The 24,073-nt window shown below is 38.3% G+C and overlaps 1 protein-coding gene and 1 pseudogene across 4 annotated transcripts in view; both read right to left on the minus strand.

The window, feature by feature from the left end:
• The window catches only part of PARD3B (par-3 family cell polarity regulator beta), a 997,354-nt gene that overhangs the window by 131,463 nt on the left and 841,818 nt on the right, over positions 1-24,073 (minus strand). The gene's annotated exons all lie outside the window — the stretch shown is intronic.
• LOC144236535 (small ribosomal subunit protein uS2-like) lies at positions 1,387-22,153 on the minus strand (annotated as a pseudogene).

Below are 24,073 nucleotides of genomic sequence, written 5' to 3' on the forward strand. Positions count from 1 at the left end.
AAAACACCTCTATAATAACTGTTTTGAATACATGTTGAAATTATATTTTGGGCATATTGGGTTAGATAAAAATTATTGTAAAACTAATTTTACTTTTTAAAAAAAGTTTTTTACATTTATTTATTTTTGAGAGACAGAGAGAGAGGCAGAGCACATGTGGGGGAGGGGCAGAGAGAGAGGGAGACACAGAATCTGAAGAAGGCTCCAGGCTCTGAGCTGTCAGCACAGAGCCCAATGTGGGGCTTGAACCCAGGAACCGTGAGATCAGGACCTAAGCCGAAGTCGGATGCTTAACCGACTGAGCCACCCAAGCGTCCCTAATTTTACTTTTTTTAATGAGGCTACTAAAAATTTAAAATTATATGTGCGATTCACGTTATACTGCTACTGGACAGACATTATATTTCTATAAGCAGCCCCACTATCCTGACATCAGCTGAGCTTAGTGATTTTGTTCTTGATTTGACTGCTTCCATAGAGAGAAGAAAGTCTCATTAACTGAGACCATCTTCTGTTTGTTATAATTCAGTGGCGTTTTTCCATCATTAATAGACACACTGAAATGCAACCCAAACCCCAGAAAACATTTTTTTGTTTTCTTTCTTTCACAGTTATAAAATGGTTCTAGTGGTATCAACTTTTTTGTTGCTGTTGTTCAAAAAAAGGAATAAATAATTTAATTTCAAATACTGGCATCCAAACAAAAATATCCAAAAGGACATACTCTAAAGACTTTCGTGCAAACTTGTTTTTGGGTGCAGGTTAATGAGCATGATTTCCTTTTTTCAGAGGAAGTTAAGATAGTACTTAGTTAAAATATTATCATGCCACAAATAATACATGATTTTAATATAATGGCCTTTATATCAAATGATGGAATAAACAGAGCCATTGAGACTCTGAATTGAATGAGGTGTGGTGGGTAAAATGGTTTACTTTTTTGTAGTTATAAACCTTTTCTTGGCAGGTTTGTAACAGCAAAAGAAATTCAAATTTATATCTGCTCACATGTGGAGACAGATATGTGCATTTTAGCAAGAGGCTTCTCCGAGAGCAGCAGGGGATCAAAACACAGACACTGCGCTTGCCCAGGGTGGCAGTTCCAAAACCAGCATGCCAGACGAAAGCCATACCCTTCCTTCCAGAAAACAGAACCTGAGCAAGGCCATGGAACGTTCTGGCCTGTAAAGGCATGAGCTTCCTTGGCCATTTCAATGATAGGAGGACATAAGAGTTGAAGCTGCAGAAGGTTTTAAAAAGATTTGCTGCGTATTTATTTTGAACGATTCCACTAATGACAGTGGCGCGCTGCCTTTTTCTGGTCTGCACCCTTGCTAGTCACAGTGTGGTCCTGGGGCCAGCAGGGCCAGTGGCACCAGGAGCTTGTTAGAAATGCAGAAGCTCAGGCCCACCCTGGCCCTCTGGAATCAAAATCTGCATCTTAACAAGACCCCCTGGTGGTTGGCATGCGGTGCTTGAAAAGCCAGGCTTTTCCTTTGTAGAAATGCAGTCTCTGTCACAGCTGCTGCCTTTCTGTACGGAGAACCCCATGCAAGGTGACCTCCCGCATCTTACTTTGCTTATGAAAAGAGCACCAGTGAGTTGGGGATCCTGGTTGGAGGCAGCTTCCTACCCATTACTGGTCAATTAATGCTGCTTTTAGCTGCAATTATTGGACATCACTACTGCCCAGATGCTTCTGGCCTCAACAAACAAGTTTTTACCCCATCCTTTCCATGGCACTGGTTTTCTCCCAGAAATACCTATTTTCTTTCCTTTTGCATCAAGTTGATTTTCACCAGAATGGAAAAGCTTTGAATTCTCAGTTTTTCTAAAGTGAACAGCTACTGCCGTTCTTACAGTAGAAGGTACTTGCCACTCAACCGCCCATAATTGCAGTCAGAACTGCTGCTGGCCTGGGGACTATTATCCAGCAGTGCTATTACTTCCCACAAGGAAAGGTTATAGATTTGGACGTTTTACACAAGGGAGGAAAAAAAAAAAAAGAGTCCAGATAATGAAATAGAATTCCAGAGAAAGAAAAATAATTTTTTAAAAAGAATTCAATAGTCAACACAGAACAGTGGTTAAGAGTCTTGGCTCTGGGTTCAGGGTAACTAGGTATAAATCTTGGCCCAGCCCTGACGGTATCAGGCCAGTTCCTTATCTTCTCTGCAACTAGAGTTCCTCATTTGAACCCTGGAGACGGTCATAGTACCCCTGGTCAGGTGGTCAGAAGGTGAGATGAGACACGCAAAAAAATCAGCACAGCGTCTGCCACAGCAAATTCTCAATAATGTGGAGTGTTGGCTATTAGTATTCATAATCCTTAATTTTATTTCTTATCAACATATATAATTTGGTTTGAGTTATACGACATTAGGCCAAACTTCAGTTGTGTTTAACGAAAATGTAACGAAACAACTTCTTTAAAATATGCTGAAATGTCGAATTGCTCTCATTGTCTATAGAGCCCTCTAATAGAGCCGGAGGAAAATGGTTTGCCTTACTAGAGATATAACAAAATCCTACCACTGCCACGGTGCAGGTACACAGCCCCAGCCTCACACGGTACCCTGCTGAACCTAGAGCAGCCCAGTGTCGACTAATTAACTTTTCAAGACTTCCGAGGGGTCTCATGGGTGTTTTACAGGTTCCACCAAGCCAAAGAAGGCTAGAGAAGAGGAAATGGGATTAACTTCTTGATTGGAAGGGTGATTAAACACTGGAACAGGATACCCAGGGAGGCTGCAGGATTTCCATCTCTAGGGAACTTTTAAACAGGAGACACAACTGTCTGGCCTGCGTGATTTGGATCTTCTGCCTGGAAGCAGGGAATTGAATGAACTCAAAAGAAAAAAATTACCTTTAATGTTAATGTTTTGTTAAAAAGCAGGCAGAATTAATTTCCTCTCCAACTTATAGGAAAATACACTCCTGATTGCCCTCAGCCCTGAGGTTCCTAACTCCCCTCCTTGACGACTCTAACTGTCCTTAGCGTGGCTGTGATTTACTTGGTCGCATGCCTGGGTTGCCTCCGTTAGACAACATGGTCCCTGAGGTGAGGACAGTGTCATTGCAGAGGCACACATGAACACCTGATGCAGAGGAGGAGTGGGGTGGCTATTTAATTGCACAGATGGGAAGGCATTTAAAAGAGCCTTTGAGAAGTGCCAGGGTGGCTCAATTGATTAGATGACTGACTCTTGATTTTGGCTCAGGTCACGATCTCACAATTTGTGAGTTTGAGCCCCACATCGGGCTCCATGCTGACAGTGAGGAACCTGCTTGGGATTCTCTCTCTGTCCCTCCTGTGCACTCTCTCAAAGTAAGTAAAATAAACTTATAAAAGAGAAAACGTTAAAAAATATATAAAAAATATAAAGGGCTTTGGTATTCTCCACACAACTTTGAGGTAGCTGATTCATTCATTTATTCAATATTTATTGAGTTGAGCTATGACAAATAAATTTAAAAAATAGTTATACCACTTCCTACGCTCAACGTAAACCTTCCCCTGAAGAACCTGTGGGAGAGCCAGAGGCACACAATCTTTTCTTCTACCTCCATGGAGCTAGCAGGTGCAGACTTAAAGAAGTATCCACTACAGGGGCGCCTGGGTGGCTCAGTCAGTTAGGCATCTGACTTCAGATCAGGTGATGATCTTGCGGTTTGTGAGTTTGAGCCCTGCGTTAGGCACTGTTCTGACAGCTCAGAGCCTGGAGCCCGCTTCAGATTCTGTGTCTCACTCTCTCTCTGTCCCTCTCCCCCTTGTGTTCTGTCTCTTTTTCTCTCAAAAATAAACAACAACAACAAAACTATCCACATATATTGAAAACAATATAGTGCAAATCTTTGCCTCTCTTACAGGATTAGAATAGCTTCTTAAAAACCCCATGGGTTCTACCTCCTCTAACTCAGAACTATGCAACACGTAGCAAAGGAATAAAATATGACTGGCTACTTGGGATGAAGGTTTTAGTGAAGATCTCTTCAATATAATACTTCTCCCATCCGTTTTCCTACTTGGTAGCTTTTACTCCAAAGGACCATCCCTGAGGCTACTGTCATGGCCGCATGGTGTGTGAGAAGGGTAGGCTTTCCTACTTCAGGAGGCCTGCTTTGTTACAATGCTCTCTTGTAAACAGAAAGGCCACAGTCTATCAGGATTTCAGTTCAGCATGCAAGTGACTGGCCTATAAACATAATTTTTTAGCAGCTTTTCTTCAGCAATTCTGACTGTTTAATTAATCTTTAGCCATTAACCATTCATTTAAAATGCCACTTACGAAATCTTAATTTTGCACATTATCAGCTGGTTCACAAATAGCTAACCATGAGCAGAAGCATAATGATCTCTCTCTCCCCATTCTTAGAGCTCACCAAGCTTATAGCCAATTTTGGCTTCTTAATTAACCATATGCATATAAGCGTTTAAATTAAATGACAGTTTTTTTTTTTTTTTTAAGAATTAATGTGCAGAGAAATGTTAACACTGACATCATTCTGCTGCCTTTCGAAGGGCTAGAAAGCAGTGCCTGGCCAGGCCACCAGTTCTCTGGATGCCCGAGGGTGATACAGGTGTGAAAATGGTCCACCCTTCGGTGGAGTTCTCCTTATTGACTGCACTCTTGCAATGAGATTTTGCATTCATTGTTCAAATTCTCCAACTTTCATGTTTTGAGAAAAAGAAGAAATGTCATTCTCTAGCACTGGGCATTCAGAAACAACATATCCAGCAGCACATTCTATTTCGGTGGTTGACCCCAATTAGGTGAGTCAGTTCAAACCAAATAAGAGGGCAGAGAAAGATATTCAGGGCCAAAAAATAATTGTCAGCTGATGCTAAAACGATTTTTTCTCTGACTAGGCCTCTGATTATTAGAGCCTACAGAGAAATTACTTCCAGTTTTACAGGTGTCAGCCGGGGTCAAGGTCCAAGCTAACAACTGGGCACCCAATTGTTCAGGATGGTTCATCATAGTATAGGAAGGCTTTGACCCTTGAGCCAGTGCCTGGGTCATATCTGAGATTTGATGGATAGCCCCCATCAAAACCAGCTCCAATCTTCAGGGACTAGACTATGAGTCTGTAATTGATTTGATTGGTGGCAGTAATAAACATTAGATTTTAGAGAATTATGGTAATCTTGGGCATTTTTCTTTTTCTTCTGTCCAAATACAGAGATTCCAAGGACAGGCCTATAAATAATCACAAATGAAAATTGTGTTGCATCATCGACTAAAACTCCATGCTCCTGGAATGAGGGAAATTGTTAGAGGGTTCATTAAAAATGTTTTACAACACTGTGGGAGTGAAAATGGGAAAAATAGCAGACCGTCTTCTGAATCACAATGTGAACTGAGGTACAACACCTCTGAATTCATTAAACACGTAGTGTAGGTGACACATGGGTGGTTATGAGCCTCGTTTTAGTTATATTATACCTGTGCAAATTACTGAAGCTCGTTTTGACTGAGAATTCATGTGCAGGTGTCAAAAAAAAAAAAAAAAAACCCACAACCAAACAAACATTGACTGTAATTAGAAACAGAAATGTACTGATTGACGAAAGAACTTAGAACCAAACATGCGCATAAACAATTTGAGTCTCAGCAAACTTGGCATTTTGTAATCCTGTTAGCAATTCAGTTTTTAATCCAAGTAAGTACTTAAAATACAAGCGTATCTTGACTCTGCAATTTCTGAGGCTGGGTTCCAAGAGAATGACAATTTATCCTCCTAGAAGACCTATTGGGTTGAAAGGAATCATGAGAGCTTTCCAAAGAACAGAGTATAAAATCCACTAAGCTACATCCATTTTGTGATTCCTTCACTGGTCATCAATTCACCTAACATGATTGGGTACCTACTGTGTGCTAAGCTCTGGGAATGGAGATACTTAAGGTAAGTCTTGATCACAAAAAAGTACAGTCTCATTGGGTAAATGTGGCAGTTATCCAGAGTTTAGTTTTGGTGTTAGTATTTTCCCTTTCAAAAACTCCCTGAGCATTTTCCTTTGGGTTAAGGAACTATAGGTGACTGTCAAATTGTGAAAGAAGGATGACATCTTAACCTAGTGACTCAACCAAATATGGAGCCCAGGCCAGCAGTATCCCTGCCACAGGCAGCTGATTTTAGGGCTCCACCTCAGAACTACTAAATCAGGAACTGGTGGTTCAACAAGCCCTCCAGGCGATTCTGATGCAAAGCTCATGTTTGAAAACCATTACCACGGATGTTACAAGTTGATCTTTAACTGCAGAAGCATACGTGTGTCAGATTACTAAGGCTTCTCCTAGCCCTGAGAGTTAAGTGATGGGTTGGAAATGGGTTTGATGTCTGGGAGCTGGGATGCATGTCCCTGAATAGGCTGAGAATGATGGGTGCCCTGAGATGTGGTGAAGAAAACCAGGAACCTTTTCTGTATTGTGATCTGTGCTAGGGCATACCTCTTGGGCCAATGAAGAAAAGGTACCATGCAGACTGATTAACTGATCCTCTTTGTTCTTTGTCTGGTGTTAGCAGGAGAAACTTCTTTCCTTCTTCCCACATGCCAGTCTCCTTTCCACATCAGGATCCCCCATGCTGCTCTTCTATCTGCAGTGACTTTTGTTCCCCTTTCACCACCAAACTACTCTTAACTACTCACTTAACTACTTCAAGTCTCAACTTAAATGTCACTCTCTCAGTAAATCCTTCCTTGATCCTTCATGATGTCAAATATGTTTATAGCACTCAGTACTTCTTCTTAGTAGTATTTATAATTAAGGAGTGGCTATAATTAAGTATTTAATATTTGTCTTCTCTAGTAGATCATAAGTTCCATGACATTAAGGACTTTGCCCAAATCTTACTCAATATATATTTGTTGAATGAATAAAGATTTTTTTAAAAGAAATTATTTTTTTTCCATCAACCTTATTTCCATTTTGTTTGTCTTTGTGGAAAAGCAGCTTAGACACTCAGTGGTTGTCCCTACCCATTCAGTGATCCGAGCAGTGGGCGCTGTAGACCAGCCTCCAGTGGCAGGCTGAGCGCTCCGGTCTTCAGTAGGAAACTGCTGAGTAAGCCCAGAGAGCACCTGCCTGCCTTCAGACCAGTCTGCAGCTTCAAGCTGAGTAGCAATGAACTCAGGAGCTGGAGCCGTCCATTCACCATGAAATTCCAGCTTGGTCACAGCCTTTTCAACAGCGGCCTGCTCTTCCTTGCCAATCTCTTTAAGATCTCTATAGAATTAGAGATCAGTCATGACCTCCCATGGATCCTCATGGGAAATGGTGCCATGCATGTGAAGAACTTCCCAGGTCAGCACCCATGACATAAGACCCACTGAGTGAGCCCCCTTGTTGTTCAGGGATGTCAATGTCCACAAAATGCAGGGAAGAGTCAGTTTCACAGATCAATGGTAGGCAGGTTAACATAAGACGCCTCTATGAGAGGCTGGTAGTCAGCTGTGGCATCAGGAACCACCAGAAGTCTTGGCTCCCAGAAGGATGCCTGGATCTGGTTAGTGACAGTTCCAAGAACAAAGTGGCCAGCAATAGGAATGGCTCTAGTAGCAGTAGCAGACTTCAGCACAGCTCAGTGGCCAGTATTCCTGGATGACATGACACTGACATCAGCTGGGTTTTCAGTGGCAACAATGGCATGAACCACCAGCAGATGCTTCTCCCAGGTTCTCTTCAGATTTATGATGTAGACACTACCACTTTTCCTTTTATAGATGTACTGTTCCATCTGCAAGTCAAGGCTGGTGCCACCTAAGTGGGTTCCTGCTGCAAGGAAGTTGAAGACAATCTTCTACTTCATTTGCAGGACATTAAGGGCTCCTGCAAATTTGTGAAAGGTTCCCTTTAAGTAACAACGGGAACACAAACCAATGCCATATGTACGGACTCTTCTCTGGTATTGTGGAAAGGCCTAATGAGGCTTATTAAATAGTAAATTTTATGGAATTCAAATGAGTGTTAAAGAACCATGTTTCCTAATACATCATCAGTGGTAATACCCTTTTCTTCTATTTTTAGATATTTCTATTTTCTACTTCCTCCCCTGATAGATCTAGTAAAGGAAAGGGCATCTTAACCAACGGTGGCAGAAAAATGAGAAAAGAGATGGCTAACATTTGTTTGAGCACTCAATATGAGGCAGCTAGTGTTATAGGTTAATGCTGCAAACTCTTCAAGTATCTAAAAATTCTATGAAACCTGTATCATTTTTCACCCTGGAGGTGAAGAGAGGCTCAAAGATGTTAGATACCCTAGCCAAGGACCATAGAATGGTAGAATTCAGATTTATACCTTGGATTTATACCCAACTTAAAATTTTATGCTTTGACCACTTGGAGAAAGATAAGAATCTCAAGGGAAGTAATAAACCAACAGTTAAATACTGCTCAAGGGGCAACAGAATATATGTAAAATGTCTTAATACTGAACACATATTAACTGTTCAATGAATACTATTATTAGATACCATCACCATCATCATCACTATCATTATCCTTAGTCTTGAAAATCCTCAAAAATATTATGCTTCTAGAGCCTAAAATCCATATCTGAACAGATTCTGGACATACTTTATATGATATAGTTAAGTCTGGAGAAATTCTCTCACAGAAAAAAACGACCCAAAAGGAAATTTATGAACTGAGCCTCTTCAAAACTGCATATAGACTCAAATGATCTGAAAATTACCATTGGAGGCTACTACTTTACATTTTTTTGCTTTCCAGTAAATCAGTTTTGAGATTTGGAAATCACATACACTTGTGAAAGTGTTTTCTGGACTCTAAACTGGAATTAGGCACATTACAAGCCTTTTGGTACTATAATGTCCCAAAGTTCTAAAACACTTAAATCTAGATCTGCTTCTCTTTCTTGGCATTTCTTACTTTTTGCTCACTTAACTACCCAGATAAACAAAGTTTTAAGATACTTGCCAGCTTTCACCAATACTTTTTTCACCAATACTCTTTTGCCTCACTGCCAAAAGAAAAGGCAGAAACAAAGCTTCGGTGAGCAGAAGCTGTGGTAGAAGTAGAGCATCACCAGATTAATTATTCTTTATAGAAGAACACTGAGACATGAACTGCAAGAAAAAACAAACCTATCTTCCCTCTTGCTCAGTTTGGTCACTGAAATTGTGAGGATGGCCTAGAGGGTGAGTGAGAGCATGGTAGGGAGAGCTACCGTTTGGAAATGCTACTGATGAAAAGGTCCATGAGACCAATGCTCAAGAGCATAGAGTGACTGCTGTTCTGTGGGGGCACAAACAAGAAAGACCAACAAGAAAAAAACTAAATGCTAATGCTAATGACCAATCTCTTGTACACCTTTCCCAAAACCAGTATATATGTAAATTCAAATCTGAAATCATTTATGAGTGCCTACTATGTACCAGACCCTATACATGTGGCTTTCATATATATTAGTATTTTTAGTCCATTAACCACAAAGTGTATTAACTATAAATTTACATGGTCGTAACATTAACACTTAACATTAAAAATGGATAAGGGAGTTCTGTTTTTGGTAATGGTAGAATAGTTTGTTGCATTCTCACTTTCATGAGAAGAACCAGAGTAGCTGGACAAACATGAGGAAAAAAACCTGCTTGAAGGCATTGGAGAACGAAAGGAGCCAGAACTTGAGGGGTCAAGATTGATTCTGAAAACTAGATATGCACACAGAATCGAGCTTAATATTCTGTGATACTTTTCTCTGCAAGTGTTTTGCTAATTCATAAGTGGCACAGAATAGGATGCTAAAAAAATAAGAAGAGCTTAAAGGCTAAGGGAGTTGGAGACGGAGAAGAGACTTTGACATTCTCATAGGATTGGCAAGATAGAAATTAGAGTCCATGGTCTTCTAGGAAAAAAGGGTCTGGTAAACAACTCAGATTTATAGTTAGGAATACAAAAAACTACATCCCAGGAGTAAGGGTAAACGACAAATAGACTACCCTTTACAACACCTAAAACCCAGCTTCCAGTCATCTAAATCTCAGACTAGAATAAATCAATATGGCCCTAAACTGCCTGTCAGAAACAAAATAAATCCTCTCTGGGAAAACAACATCAGCCTGACATTATTTCTACAATTTTTAAGCACCATGTCTAGCATTCAACCAGTGCATACCAGGAGATAGGGCCAAAGGACTAAAAACAAAGTGGAAAATCAAACAATGTAAATAGACCCATAGCTAATCTAGATATTTACATGATTAGACATGGTTCTTAAAATAACTGTAATTGGTATATTCAAGAAAAAGATGACAAGATGGAGAATTTCATCACAGAAGTATAATCTCAGGGTAAATCAAATGGACATGCTAGAACTGAAAACTGCCCTAACTAAAAATAAGAGCTGAATAGATGGGTTTAAGAGAAGATTGGACAAAGCTGAAGGCAAGCTCAGTACACTGGAAGAGAAGGCATTAAAAAATAACCAAACCGAATCACAGGTTTAAAAAAAAAAAGCAGCAGCACAGAACAGAGAGCAAAAATCATGTACCTGTACAAAAAGATCTAATATTTTTGCATCATTAGAGTTCTAAAAAAAAAAAAAGAAAGAGAGAGAGAATTCGACAGAAACAATAGTTGAAGAGATACTGGCTGAAAATTTTAAAAATTGACGAAAAACAGATTTAAGAAGGTCTACAAACCCTTACCCAGTTTTGAACACAACAACACATATGCACATGCATATGTGTAAAGGGTCAGTAATGTAGTAAAGGGACAATCCTCTAGGAATACATGACAACCATACGGTTTTATGAACCTTATAACGAGCTTCAAAATATATAAAACAAAAGTTAACAAGACTAAAAGGAGAAATGAATAAATCCACAATCATAGGAGGTTATTTTAATTTTAAAACAGAAAGTAAAAAATCTATAGAGCATATTCTCCGACCAAACGGGATAAAATCAACAGTAACAATAATAACAACAATAGAAAATCTCCCATTATTTGCAAATGAAATAACACACTTCTAAGTAATCCATGGATCAGAGAAGGTTTAAGGAAAATTAAAAAACAAACATTGAACTGAATGAAATATAGGCACAATATGTCAAAATATATAGGATATAGCTAAAGCAAAGCTGGAGAGAAATTTATAGCATTAAATACTTCCATTAGAAAAATAGAAAGTTCTAAATACACAATCTAAACTCCTATTTTAAGAAACTAGAAAAAAGAGAAAAAAAAAAAACCCCAAGCATATAAGGAAGGAAATAATAAAGAACAGAAATCAATAAAACTAGAAATATAGAAAAATAATAGAGGAAATTAATAAAACAATAAATAGCTGGTTGTTTGAAAAAGTCAATTAAACTGACAGCTCCGAGACTGACAAAGCAAAGAAAGAGAAAGACACAAATTACAAATTACAAATGTCAGGAATGAAACAGAGGGTGATATTACAACAGGCTCTGCAGTTCAATAAGGGAACATTCTATCAACAGAACAATAAGGAAATGCTATGAACAACTCCATACATAAACTTGACAACTTAAGTGGACCAACTCCTTGAAAAGGGAAGCTACCATGAGTCACACAACATGAGATAATTGGAGTAGTCTTGTAATTATTAAGGACATTGAATTTATAATTAAAAACCTCCCAAAAAAGAAATCTCTAAGCCTAGATGGCTTCTCTGGAGAATTCTACCAAACATTTAAAGAAGAAGTAACACCAGTTATATACAATTTTTTCCAGAAAAAGAAGAGGTAACACTTCCCTTCCTCTTCAACGAAGCCAATGGATCCTGGTACCAAACCCAATGAGAATACAAAACAAAAGAAAACAAAACTACAGACCAATATCTCTCATGAACGTAGATGTAAAAATTCTTATTAAAATACTAGCAAATGAAATTAAGTAATAGATGAAAAGAATTATATATCATGACCAAATAGATTTTATTCCAGGATGCAAGCCTGGCTCAATGTTTGAAAACGCATAAATATAATCCAAAATGTTAACAGGCTAGAATAGAAAAATCACATGATCACAATCACTTGAAGCAGAAACATCATTTGGCGAAACTCAACATCCATTTATGATGAAATAAAAGCTCAGAAAACTAGAAATAAAGTATCATTTCCTCAATTTGATAAATATATACACTAAAAAACCTTATGCCTAACATGATACTCAATGGGGGTATCATATGCTTTTCTGCTAAAATCAAGAACAAATCAAGAATATTTGTTCTCACGTTGCTGTTCAAAATAGTACTGAAAATTCTAGCCAGTGCAATATGGCCAGAAAAGGAAACAAAAGGCCTAACAGATATAAAAGAAAGAAATAAAGCTTATGTTCACACAAAAACCTGTAGATGACTATTTATAGAACTCTACTTGCAATAGCACCAAACTGGAAACAACTAAAGTGTCCCTCAATAGGTAAATGATTGGACAAATTGTGGTGCATCCATATCATGGAATATTACTCAGCAACAAATAGGAATAATCTACTACTGATACTTACAAGAGCTTAGGATGAATCTCATGGTCATCAGGTTGTGTGAAAAAAGTCAATCTCAAAGGTCACATTATTCCCTATTTATCTGATTCCATTTGGGTACTATTCTAGAAATGACAGAATTACAGAATTGGAAAACGGATTAGTGGTTGTCAAGGGTTGGAGTTGGTGGTAAGAAAGGTGTGAAACTATAAAGGGATAGCATGGCAGATATCTTTGTGATGATGTAACAGTTCTGTATCTTGTCAAATTTCTGGTTTTCATATTGTACTATAATTAATTATACTGATGTAACTGTTGGAGAAAACTTGGTGAGGAGTACAAGAATTTCTCCGTACTATATTTGCAACTTCCCGTGACTTTATAAAAAGTTCAGAATAAAGAGTTAAAATAACTATGACTACATAGAATGTGACTATGTATAATAACTATAAGCATATGGTTATGAAAAGAGCAAATAAAAATACATGAAGTCATGTTGGCAAGAAATGGCCCACTAAAGTAAAAAAAAAAAACAAAAAACCCCTACTAAATGGAGAAGAAAGAGCCATTTAGAATTCTCCATCCAACTTCAATTCATTCCTAGGTGATTCCTAGTAATCTTACTGGTAGAATGATGTAAATGCCTATACACTAGCATATATAATATTAACTTAAGCTTGAATGATTCTTATTAACTGACAGATACTTTTTTTGTATTTATCGGTATACAGTATGTATATATGTAGTTAAATTCTTGTAGCAGTCTTATGTAGGCACAATGCTTATGTTCACTTTATAGATGAGGAAACTAAGCTAATCAGAAGGTACACAATCAGTAGAAAAAGTGGCAAAGAATATCCAGTCAGGCTTTGCTCTGGCAAGGGTCCAGACCACCTACTGGCCTTGATGTAGAAAATCCACTGTATTTGCAGTGAAGAGAATATTCCTCCTAGCCTTGTGCTCAGAGATCTTAGCAATTTGGAAAGTGAGAGGCTGAGGAATGGCCAAGTTTGAGGGAATCCAGAGTGCTGGCTCAGGATTAATTAAAAGTCTGTGTAAAATTACATCTCTTGAATTCTATTTCTGGATGGGTTCATATCACTCCTCAGTCAGCTCTCCAGAGGGGATGGTATTCCACAGCATATAAATATTAAAACATCTCTTTAAGATGTTGGATATTTATGAGTACTAACATTAAAACTATCTTTTACTGCCCTTTCTCATCCCACTGATTATTTATTGTTTGAAAAGATAAATACAGGAAAGCAATTGACCTAACAATGGCCTATACCTGATTACACGTTGCATTAAATACAGAAATTATAAAGAGGGCACTTTGGAATCTGTCTTTAACATCAGCAAAGGGTATAATGAAAAGGTATGTGGCTTAGCCTAATAGATTAATGCAAACCACAGGTCACAAGAGGCCTGGAGTAAGTGTGGTAGATTAACACAAATCTAGCACTACTACAGAGAGGTAAGTCAAAGCCCAAGAATTCTGGTATGTCTTTGTACCTCCACAGGCTTCAGTAGGGTGCTTTGCACATGATAGGCATCTAATATTCTTTTAATGGAATGAATGAATGAGGGACAGAAGGATATCCAGCAGGTGAGGAGCAACATGCATGGTTTTTTTTTTTTTGCACATGCTTAGTGGCTTCGACCATTCTTTACTGTAATCTATGGTGACAAATGCATTTTGCATCACATCCCAGTCTTCAGCTACATACATACCCTCCACATACATGCACATATGTACATTTTACATACACATAGAATCTAATTAAAATTATTAAAAATTCTTATACTTATTAAAAGCTATGCAATGATCTTTTCTATCCTATTTTCTTAAAAAAATGTTGGCTGATCCCGCTGCATTGATTTCAGGGTGTACTGATAAGTTACAACTTGTAGTTTGAAAAAACCCAGCACAGGTGGAAGCTCATGCATGGGTTTTGGATTTATACCTGGGTTGAAACATTGGCTATGCCAACTTATTACTTGTGGCACCATAGGTAAGTTTCTTAATTTTTCTGAGCTTCTACTTTCTCATAGGTTATCTACACTTGTTACTTCTGGAAGCTGACAACTTAGGTACATGCAAGTCCAGCATAATCCCAAGAGTAGGGCTCTCAGAGGACGGAAAGGAAAAAAATTAATGAGAACATCAAGTTTTCATAGATACCTACTCCACAGGATTTCTGTAATCTTTCTAAAGCACAAATCTGAACATGACATCCCTATTTCATGGGTTCCCTGCTGCTATTGAACTAGAGACTAAATGTTTTATCTTAGATGATAGTGGCTTCCAGTAGGCCTAACTTACGTACCACACTCTGTATATTCTGATATATGTAGTTCCATAAGTGCACCATTTTTTTTCTCTTTGGCTCTTTGCACATGGTCTTCTGCCTGCTCAATTAATTTCTGCTTGTTGTTTAGGTCACAATAGAGATTCCTTCAGAGAGCCTTTTTTGACCACCCAGATCTGCATTCAATGCCCCTCTCAAGCATTCCTATAGCATCTTTGGCTTACCCTTTTTATAGCATACCACCATTAATGTTCAAAAATATCAGCTGCATCCCCCAAGAGGACAGAAGGCTATATTCTGTTCTAGTCTCTTTGTGTTATTTACGTGTGTAAAGAAATTCTGCACACTCCTTCCTACCTTCTCTTGGTAAACGGGATAAGTTAGATAAATATATCTTAAGGATCAGGCCATTTCTGTGAAAAACAGTCAAGTCAGTGCTTAAATGACAGCTTTAAGAAATAAGAGTAACCCTTTGGCAAGCATTCCTCAAACATGTCTACTTACTACCAGTGGTTGAAGATGGCAAGGGGGTGGAGGTCTTGCAGATGGATGGTCACTAAGTACTAACCCTCCTTGTCTAGCTCATGTATAATAAAGGAGAAGGTTATTTACATTTGTCACCCCTGGAAGCTGACAACTAAGGCAGACATAAGTCTAGCATAATCCCAAGAGTAGGGCTCTCAGAAGTAGGAAAAGAAAAAAATTAATGAGAACATCAAGTTTTAAAGAGAGGGGATGGAGCAAAGTAGAATTAATGGTATGTCAGTTACTATTAGCACTTATCTGGTCACAGAGATTCTTTCATTAAGAGATTTCTCATTATTGTTTAAAAGTCACTTAAAAATTGATGGTAATATGTTCTAAGGAAAAAAAAAACTGATTGCTTTGTTCAACTGATGAATTTTAACTCTCTATGGAAATGACATTTATCACTGGGATTCCCAAACTGAAATGAGATCACTTTGGCTCTGTTTGTAGAAACTAAAAACACATCTCCAAGTCATCTACTGTGTTTATTGTTCAAGTCCCTACACGCAACCTCACAAAACTGTGAATCAGAAATGAGAGGAAAAGAAAACATTAAACTAAACTAAACTAAGATGAAAATCACTAGAGAGGGATTGGGGACAAACACTAAAAAAGGCATGAGCTGTGCATAACAGAGTCACACCTCAATGAAAGGCTAAACCTCTGGGATCAAGAAACTAGATATCAATTATTCTGCATTGCCCTAATAGCACAAGATATTTTCACACTCAGCTGTTCAAACCTGGCTAGTAAGCTTTCCTGCTAACACTTTTTCTATCCTTCATCACCTTGATCTTAGAATTTCTCCAAACATACTTCTTAGTGGTTATCCCCCACCTGCTTTACTTAAGTGATATTGGAAGTTACTCAGACTGATATATTTTGGTCTCAGTAATAAAAGAGGGTCTACATAATAAGGACAGCTCCCCACAGGAAGTTAATAATAGATTTGGACAGAGTGCAGTGTAGCATTATTCTATAATTTTTGTGTTATTAATGAAATGAAAAACAAAGCATAAAAGTCATCAAGAGGTAATCTGTTTGTGGTGGATGCCATGGGATGGCTCCCTACAAGCTACTTGCAGCTCCTTTGCCTCTCGTCTTTGTTTACTGGGGATGAAATACTATTTCTCAATATCCTCTTGCACCTGGAAGAGATTTAAATATAGTTTTTCCTACTAAGAAGTTGTTGGGGTTTTCTGGGAAATTCTTTCAAAGGGATGGACTTGACTGGCATATTCCATTGGCTATTTGTGCCTTTCTTCTTTGAAAGTGGACATGAAGCCTGGAGTTGCAACAGGTTTCTTAGAATCATGATGTCACATGAAAAAATGGTCCAACTGCTGGGGAAAACATAAGAAAAAAAATGGAAAGAGGTCACTTAATGAGGCCTGAAACACCTAAATTTTTGAAAGGGTGAGAGAAATATATATCAGTTGAATTTTTGGTTGTTTACAGCCAAATGGGATATGACTTCTGGGGCTCACAGAATCTGGGCTCGTCCTATTCAAGAGTCAACTATTGAGTTGAAGTACGAACTAAGTGGAGATTCAAGTGGCAGGAAGATAACATTGTCAGATCTGATGGCAAGCTTAGGGACATCTAATGAGATAGGTGTGATTTTTAACAAATAGTTGACAAAGTAGGTATGTGTGTAATAGCTGTGCTCTTCACATATGCAAGTGACTGATCTAAAATAATTTGAGCTGTTTTCTAGTTTTCATGTTTTTTCTCTGTTTATATTTTTTAACTTTTTTAAAAAATGTTTTATTTATTTCTAGGAGAGAGAGAGAGAGACAGCGTGAGCAGGGGAGGGTCAGAGAGAGAGGGAGTCACAGACTGAAACAGGCTCTAGGCTCTGAGCTGGCAGTCAGCACAGAGCCTGAGGCGGGGCCCGAACCCACGAACCGAGAGATCATGACCTAAGTGAAAGTCGGACGCTTAACCGACTAAGCCACCCAGGTGCCCCTATACTTTTTAATTCTTAAGGCTGAAATATAGCAGCAAGAGTTTTGGCTGTAATTTGTAATTAACTATCAACCACGTGACCATGAAACAGATAGAATCTAACAGGTCCTAAACCCATGACTTTAAGGGTCAACAACTAGATATAATCAATTGCCCTCCTAAATAGCTGTATTTAGTTGAATAACTTTCTTAATTATAGCCCAATTATATATATTATCATCCAATAATATGTAGCCTAATGACTTTCTTAAATAATTATAGTCAACATTTATTAAACCAGGTCCTGGGATAATTTCATTTATTTCACAAACAATCCATAGGAAATAGGGTATGATCACATCTCCTTTTTACAGTGAGGGAACAGAGGCTTTGAAAAATTAATGCGTTTGAGCCAAGTTCCTAGAAAGACAGATCCACCATCTCAGGTCTTTCCCAAATTGAATGCATATGTAATTTCATAATTTTTATAATATGTCTTTTATGTACCTCTATTCTAATGGAACACATTATATTGTAATTATTTGTTTATGAGATCATTCCAGCTGTTAGACTGAGTTCCTTGACAGTAAGGATAGCTTCTAAAATTCTTTGTGTGATCTGTGGGACACAACTCAATAAAAGTTTCCTACAAACATTGGTGAATACCTGCTGGAAATCAAGGCTGCATAACTGGAATATTGAGGAGCTGTGTGCTGTTGGCCACCTTAATTTTACAGCTGCAGTATATTAGTCAATAATTATTTAACATGCAGATATTAAGTGCCTAGTATACTGGACCACAGAAAAGTCTCATTTTGCATAATTAAGTCTAAATGAACATATTATTTGTGAATATCTGGAAGAGAAAAAAAGCTATAGGATTCACCAAGAACAAGTAACTCCCTTTCTTGTCAGGGTTACTAGATTGGTAAATCAAGTGTTTCTCACAAACACAGTGTACCTCAATATCACTAAAATATTTGACAAGGTCTTCCACAATGCTCACACGTGAACTGGAGAATGCACACTAAATAATAGTAGACTGGGTTAATAGTTAACTGAACATCCCAAAGAGTGTTGATTAATGGAGGTCTTGAGTGATGAGTTGCAGGGATTATACTTGACATTGATCAACGATCTTATCAATGACATGAATGAGACCACAATGATTAAGTATGAGGACGGTATAGACCTCGGAAGGATAGCTAATATATTAGAGGACAAAAATCAATACTTCAAAATATCTTTATTGGCTACAACAATGGGCTAAACCTAGAAAGCAAACATTTAACTAGGATAAAGAGAATATCTTTTTTTAAAGAATTAATTGTACAAACATAGGATTGTGCACAATATATTTGGGAATATTTGTCTTGATAGCAACTCAGAATAGATAGCGATAGGGCTTTTAGTTAAAAAGTGCACTATAAGCCAATAAGGACAGCTTATATAAAAGTTAAGGCTACATTAGTAAGTACAATGAATTAAGATTTTAAAAAAATGCCAGATTGATTGAATGCTGTTGATTTTCTATGCCTTTTTTGCCCCACTACATCTTAAATATGGTGTCTAATTTTCCATGCCATGCTCATAAGAAGGCAATCCAATAGCTCTGAAAGTATTCAGAATATGGCTACCAAGAAGGCTATAGGTATGGGTTATAATTTAAATGATTAGTGCAGCTAGAGGAATTTATACTAAATAAATGATTGTATTTCTCAAGGCTATGTGCTTTGTTTTCTTCATTCTCATAAAGCTAGGTCTAAACACAGAGCTTGGGACCTATTTAGAACTTAGTAAATGTTTGTTAATGAAGGTGGTCATAACAGTCACTCAAATATCTGAAGGGAGAACTACTAATGAGGCTTAGATTCTGTGTCTAGGAAAGCCAAGTCAGGATTTATAGTAAATGTTGCATGGAGACAGCATTTGGGTGAATACAAAGTGCGCATTTCTACCTCAATTAGAGTAATCTGAAAGGAAAAAGGGATGTCTCATGAATTTTTGTCCTTGTAAGTATGACAACATGGGTTACATGACATCCGGTGCAGGATTTTGTGGAGAAGATGCTTCTCTGATGGATGGGATGTAAGACTTGATCCCCTAAAGTCCCATTCAATTTTAAGATTCTGTCAAATGATTCATTCATTCATTCATTCATTCATTCATTCATTCATTCTAAAACTATATACTGAGTACCGACTGCTCTAGGGAATAAGGAGATGACGGTGAACCAAAGCATTCAAGGTCCATACCCTTATGGAACCTGGAGTTGAGACGAATGGTCTCCAAAATGGGCTGTGTGTACATATGAGGTGAGAATAAAAATAGAGCCATTATTCATGGTCAAAAAACTTATTCTTTTACTAATTTCTATATTTTATAATGTAATCTATAATGCATAGAATATCATTAGTAAGGTAAGTAAATGTATGTCACTTAGAAACAAATGCATATATTTTAAGGAGTTAACACTCAAAAGCATTTTTACTGTTAGGGTATGTGATCAAACATATCTGGCAACCTCAAGTAAAGAACGTCAAGGAATCATGGGAATGAATTCAAAACTGCGGCCATGTCAGTGCAGTACGTGGCTTCTACGTCCCCTACTTGGGACTATTCTAAGCTTGAACATAAAGTCTTAGTGTTCATATACCGTGGGAGCCCTTCAATGGCTGGTGTTTCAGTGAGAAACCCACACATTCTACTCCAAGTATTTGTCAGGCATTTGGAGACAGGACTTAACCCCTGCAGTAATCAAATCCTGAAAGCAGCAGCACCATGAAAATCCAGTCCAGTGATTCTGTCATAGTGATAGGTGTTGTTTTAGCCACCATCATTTACAGATGAATCCTTTCTAAGCCAAGTTTCTCTTAGAAAGCCTGAAGATTCAGGGACAAGCCTTGAGAACCAGGTAGGTAAAAGGCAGAAGTTAGTTGCCCCTATTAAAAAGCCACTGTGGGACACACATAGGACATGTTCCTGTGACATAGAGAAACATGGACAAATAGAAGTTTTACATAGAGATACCAAAAAATCCAAAATGAAAAACTGCATTTAATCATCATAACATGTAAGGCTCTTATGATAATTCTCCTTTTGCTAATAAGGAGGGGAGGATAAATTGCCATTTAATTGTAGGCTGAAGCCCAGGATTATGCGACAGATTAAGTGAGGTTTTCCCTTCCCTACCCCTTCCCCACCTCTCAGGATGGAGCCCAAAATCCCCAGCAAGGCTGTATCATCTGCCTTTTGCCCAGCTCTCAGACCCTCCCATTTTTATCTCTTGCCATTTACTCTCTCACTCAGGTTTCTATTTTATTGAGCTTCTTGTAGTTCCTGTAATATACCATGCTTTCTCTCACCCCCACACTGTCCTCAGTGCCTCCCACCCACCAGCTCCAAAGCAGCAACTGCCCTGTGTTTCCCGTATGGTAGTACCTTTCACACTGTGCCCTCATTGTGTGTATACATCCTCGTAGCCTCCACTGGACTGTAAGTTCCATAGAAAGGTACCTATCTTCTTCCTTGTTCCCTGATGAACTCAGGGTTTGTTGAATTATATGCATTAAGAGGAGACACAGCACCTCAGAAAAGTTAACTTACTAAAAGTCATGCAGTACTGCCTGGAAGAGGATTGAACTTGGGTCAGTCTCATTCCGAAGCCCAAGATTTAACCTGCCGTTAGCATGCTGGGAGCCAAATGGATGCCAATCCACCTATCTGGGTCCTAGTTTCCTTAAGTAGGAAATGAGAGTATGGGTCTATATAGTGGTGTGGTATAGGGAAAAGAAGATTGTATAACATAAAGGAATCTAGAATAAAGTCCTAACTGAATGCTATATGACTTGGGTAAGTCATTCAACTTTTCTGGGCCTCAGTTTCTGCAATGATATTAGAAGGTTATTCTGGATGGCCTCTGAATTCTCTGGTTAACTCTGAAATACAGTTGACCCTTGAACAATACTTGCTTGAGCTGCTTGGGTCCACTTATACACAGATTTTAAAAATAAATATAGTTCAGTACTGCAAATGTATTGTCTCAACATTTTTTCCCTCTAGCTTACTTTATTGTAAGAATATAGTATATAATACATATAAAATATAAAATATGTATTAGTTAGCTATGTTATTGGTAAGATTTCTGGTCAACAGTAGGCTATTAGCAGTTAAGTTTTGAGGGAATCAAAAGTTGTATGCAGATTTTCGACTGCATGGGGCTCAGTGCCCCAACCCCTGAATTGTTCAAAGGCCAATTGCACTGTTATATAAGGAACTTCAAAGCTGTGACCTTTTCTACCTTTTTAAAAAAACGTTTATTTACTTATTTTAGGTGAGAGAGAGAGTGTGCGTGCATGTGTGCCAGCAGGGGAAGGGTAAAGACAGATAGGGAGAGAGAATCCCAACTAGGCACTATGCTGTCAGTATGGAGCCTGGTGCAGGCTCAGTCTCATGAACTGTGAGATCACGACCTGAGCTGAGATCAAGAGTTGGAAGCGTAACCAATCTCAAGCCATCCAGGCACTCCTCCCACCCGCCCCCACCTACTTTTCCATCTTATAACAACAATGCTCTTTATCGCCAATCTTGCTAAGTCCTTACAGCTTTATCAATTCTCATCACATTGCAATTTCCCTCTGCTCCTATCTATCTACTGAAATTGTTCTCTCTAAATTAATTGAAGACCTCTTAGTGGCCATTTCCTAAATCCTCTTTGTAGTTCTCTTTCTACTGATCTCTCTGAAGTATCTGAAAGTCTCACCTCTGTGGTCTCTGCTAAACATCTTTCTCTTAGTCTGAAGCTAAAGTTTTTGGCTGTTTCGTATTTTCTCCTGTATCCAATGCCACTCTCCTCTTCCAAGCCCTTCCCATCTTCCAGTGCTGTAATCATATGTTAATTTTTCTCAGAGTCTAACCATCTTCCTCTCTGTCTGCCATCAAACTGGCAGAGCTATTTTCCCCAAGCACAAAACTACCAGCTCATTCCCCAAATGTGACACTTTGATGGCTCCCACTGCCCATGAGATTAGCCCATATATAGATACCTATTGCATACATCTTCCATTCAGCTTCTGGAACACAGGGTGGACATCATGATTTAAGTATAATTTCAGAACCCTTCCTATCACAGATTTCCGGGTAGCTACTACCAAACAATAGATGTGAACATAAGATAGAACCCATTCATTCATAATATGGCTCTAACCTGCTTTCCAGATTCATTCCCTATTCATATTACTTTCTTTCCCATCCACACTCCATGTTCAGGATGCTTCTGAGCTTCCCTACTATGCCATGCTTTTTCAGGCTGATTTACCCTGTATGTCCTAAATATTCTATAAGCAAAACAATTTTTCTATTGGGTGTGATCAATATTTACTGATCTTTCTAGAGCCAGTCCAAATGTCACTTCCTTTTGAAGACCCTTCCTGATGAGCAGAGCTAGAAAAGCTTCTTCTTCTATTTATATTATGTTGCAGTGATCTATTTCCATATGCGGTGATCCCCTTCTAACTAGAGTACAACTTCCTCTGGACTGGGGCCATTTCCTAGTCATCTTTTATCTTCCCTAGAACTTACTACAGTACCTAGAACACAGTAGATGCCAAATGAGTGTTTGTTGAATGAAAGACCAAAGAGAAGACAAAATGAATGACATGCCTCTAAGTGTACACGAGGTAGGTTTGCAACATGTGGTTCCTGCTGATAGACACTGTCTGAGATATGCCTCCAGCAGCTCTCCTCTTAGACTCACCTGGTTCCAGGCATATCAGCAAAGTTGAGAATTTCACTGATAAAGGACAACAATAATAATAACAGTGATGATGATACCAGGTAATGTTATTGAGCACTTATTGTGTGCCAAGACAAAAACTGCCTGTTTTAAGGCTGAAAGAACAAGGAACAGAACAATCTTTAAATACAATGAAAGAGAAGAGCAGAATAAAGATAATTCTGGTATGATGAATCATACTTTGATCTATTATCCAAAAATATGACAAGTGACTGAAACACCACTGAAGACAGAGCTTCAGATCATTTATTAATACAACAGGGTCAGAGCCAAATGAAAGACTATCACCTGTATCTATCTCTGGGTTGGGGAGTAAATAAGGTTATTTTTTTTTTTTTTTTTTTTTTTTATAATTCTACATTGCCTTCAGAATAAAGTCCAAATTCCACAGCATGGCATTCAANGGCTATAGTTAACATTATCCTAAGAAATGTCTTTACTGGTCAAATTTAAATAGTGAAAATTAGCTTAGGATAGTCTCTTTGTCTTCCAAAAAATAACCATAAGATTTAAAAACGGGGGGAGATGGGCATGGAGGAGGGCACTTGTGGGGATGAGCACTGGGTGTTATATGGAAACCGACTTGACAATAAACTACTTGTAAAAAAAAAAAAACAAAACAAACAAAAAAATTCCGAAATATAGAAAACGAATAAGTGTGAGGGGACAAAAATTTGGAAAGTGATAGTGCTGATTGCTGTATGCTCCTTTTTAGAGGCTTACAATGCATATTAGCATAACGGGGATATGGAGACGGCAGTAAGAACACCTGCTCAGTGTGGCTATACCCAGAATTCCTTATATGCATTTGGCCAGTGAACACTTTTTTAACAATATGCTAAACCACGTTTATTTCCATGGAATTAGTAGAAAGGGAATATTGGCTTTGGAGGTTCCTAAAAACAGGCCTCTGTGCTGGGATTCTAGCAGTGGGTGCATACAAAGCGACTGCTATGAAGACCTGTTTGATTTAGGGAAAGCAAGACTGGCTTTGGTCTGGGCTAGAAGAGGCTCATG

Source organism: Crocuta crocuta, unplaced genomic scaffold, assembly GCF_008692635.1.
Source record: "Crocuta crocuta isolate KB4526 unplaced genomic scaffold, BGI_CrCroc_1.0 scaffold478, whole genome shotgun sequence".
In the NCBI taxonomy this organism is placed as follows: Eukaryota; Metazoa; Chordata; class Mammalia; order Carnivora; family Hyaenidae; genus Crocuta; species Crocuta crocuta.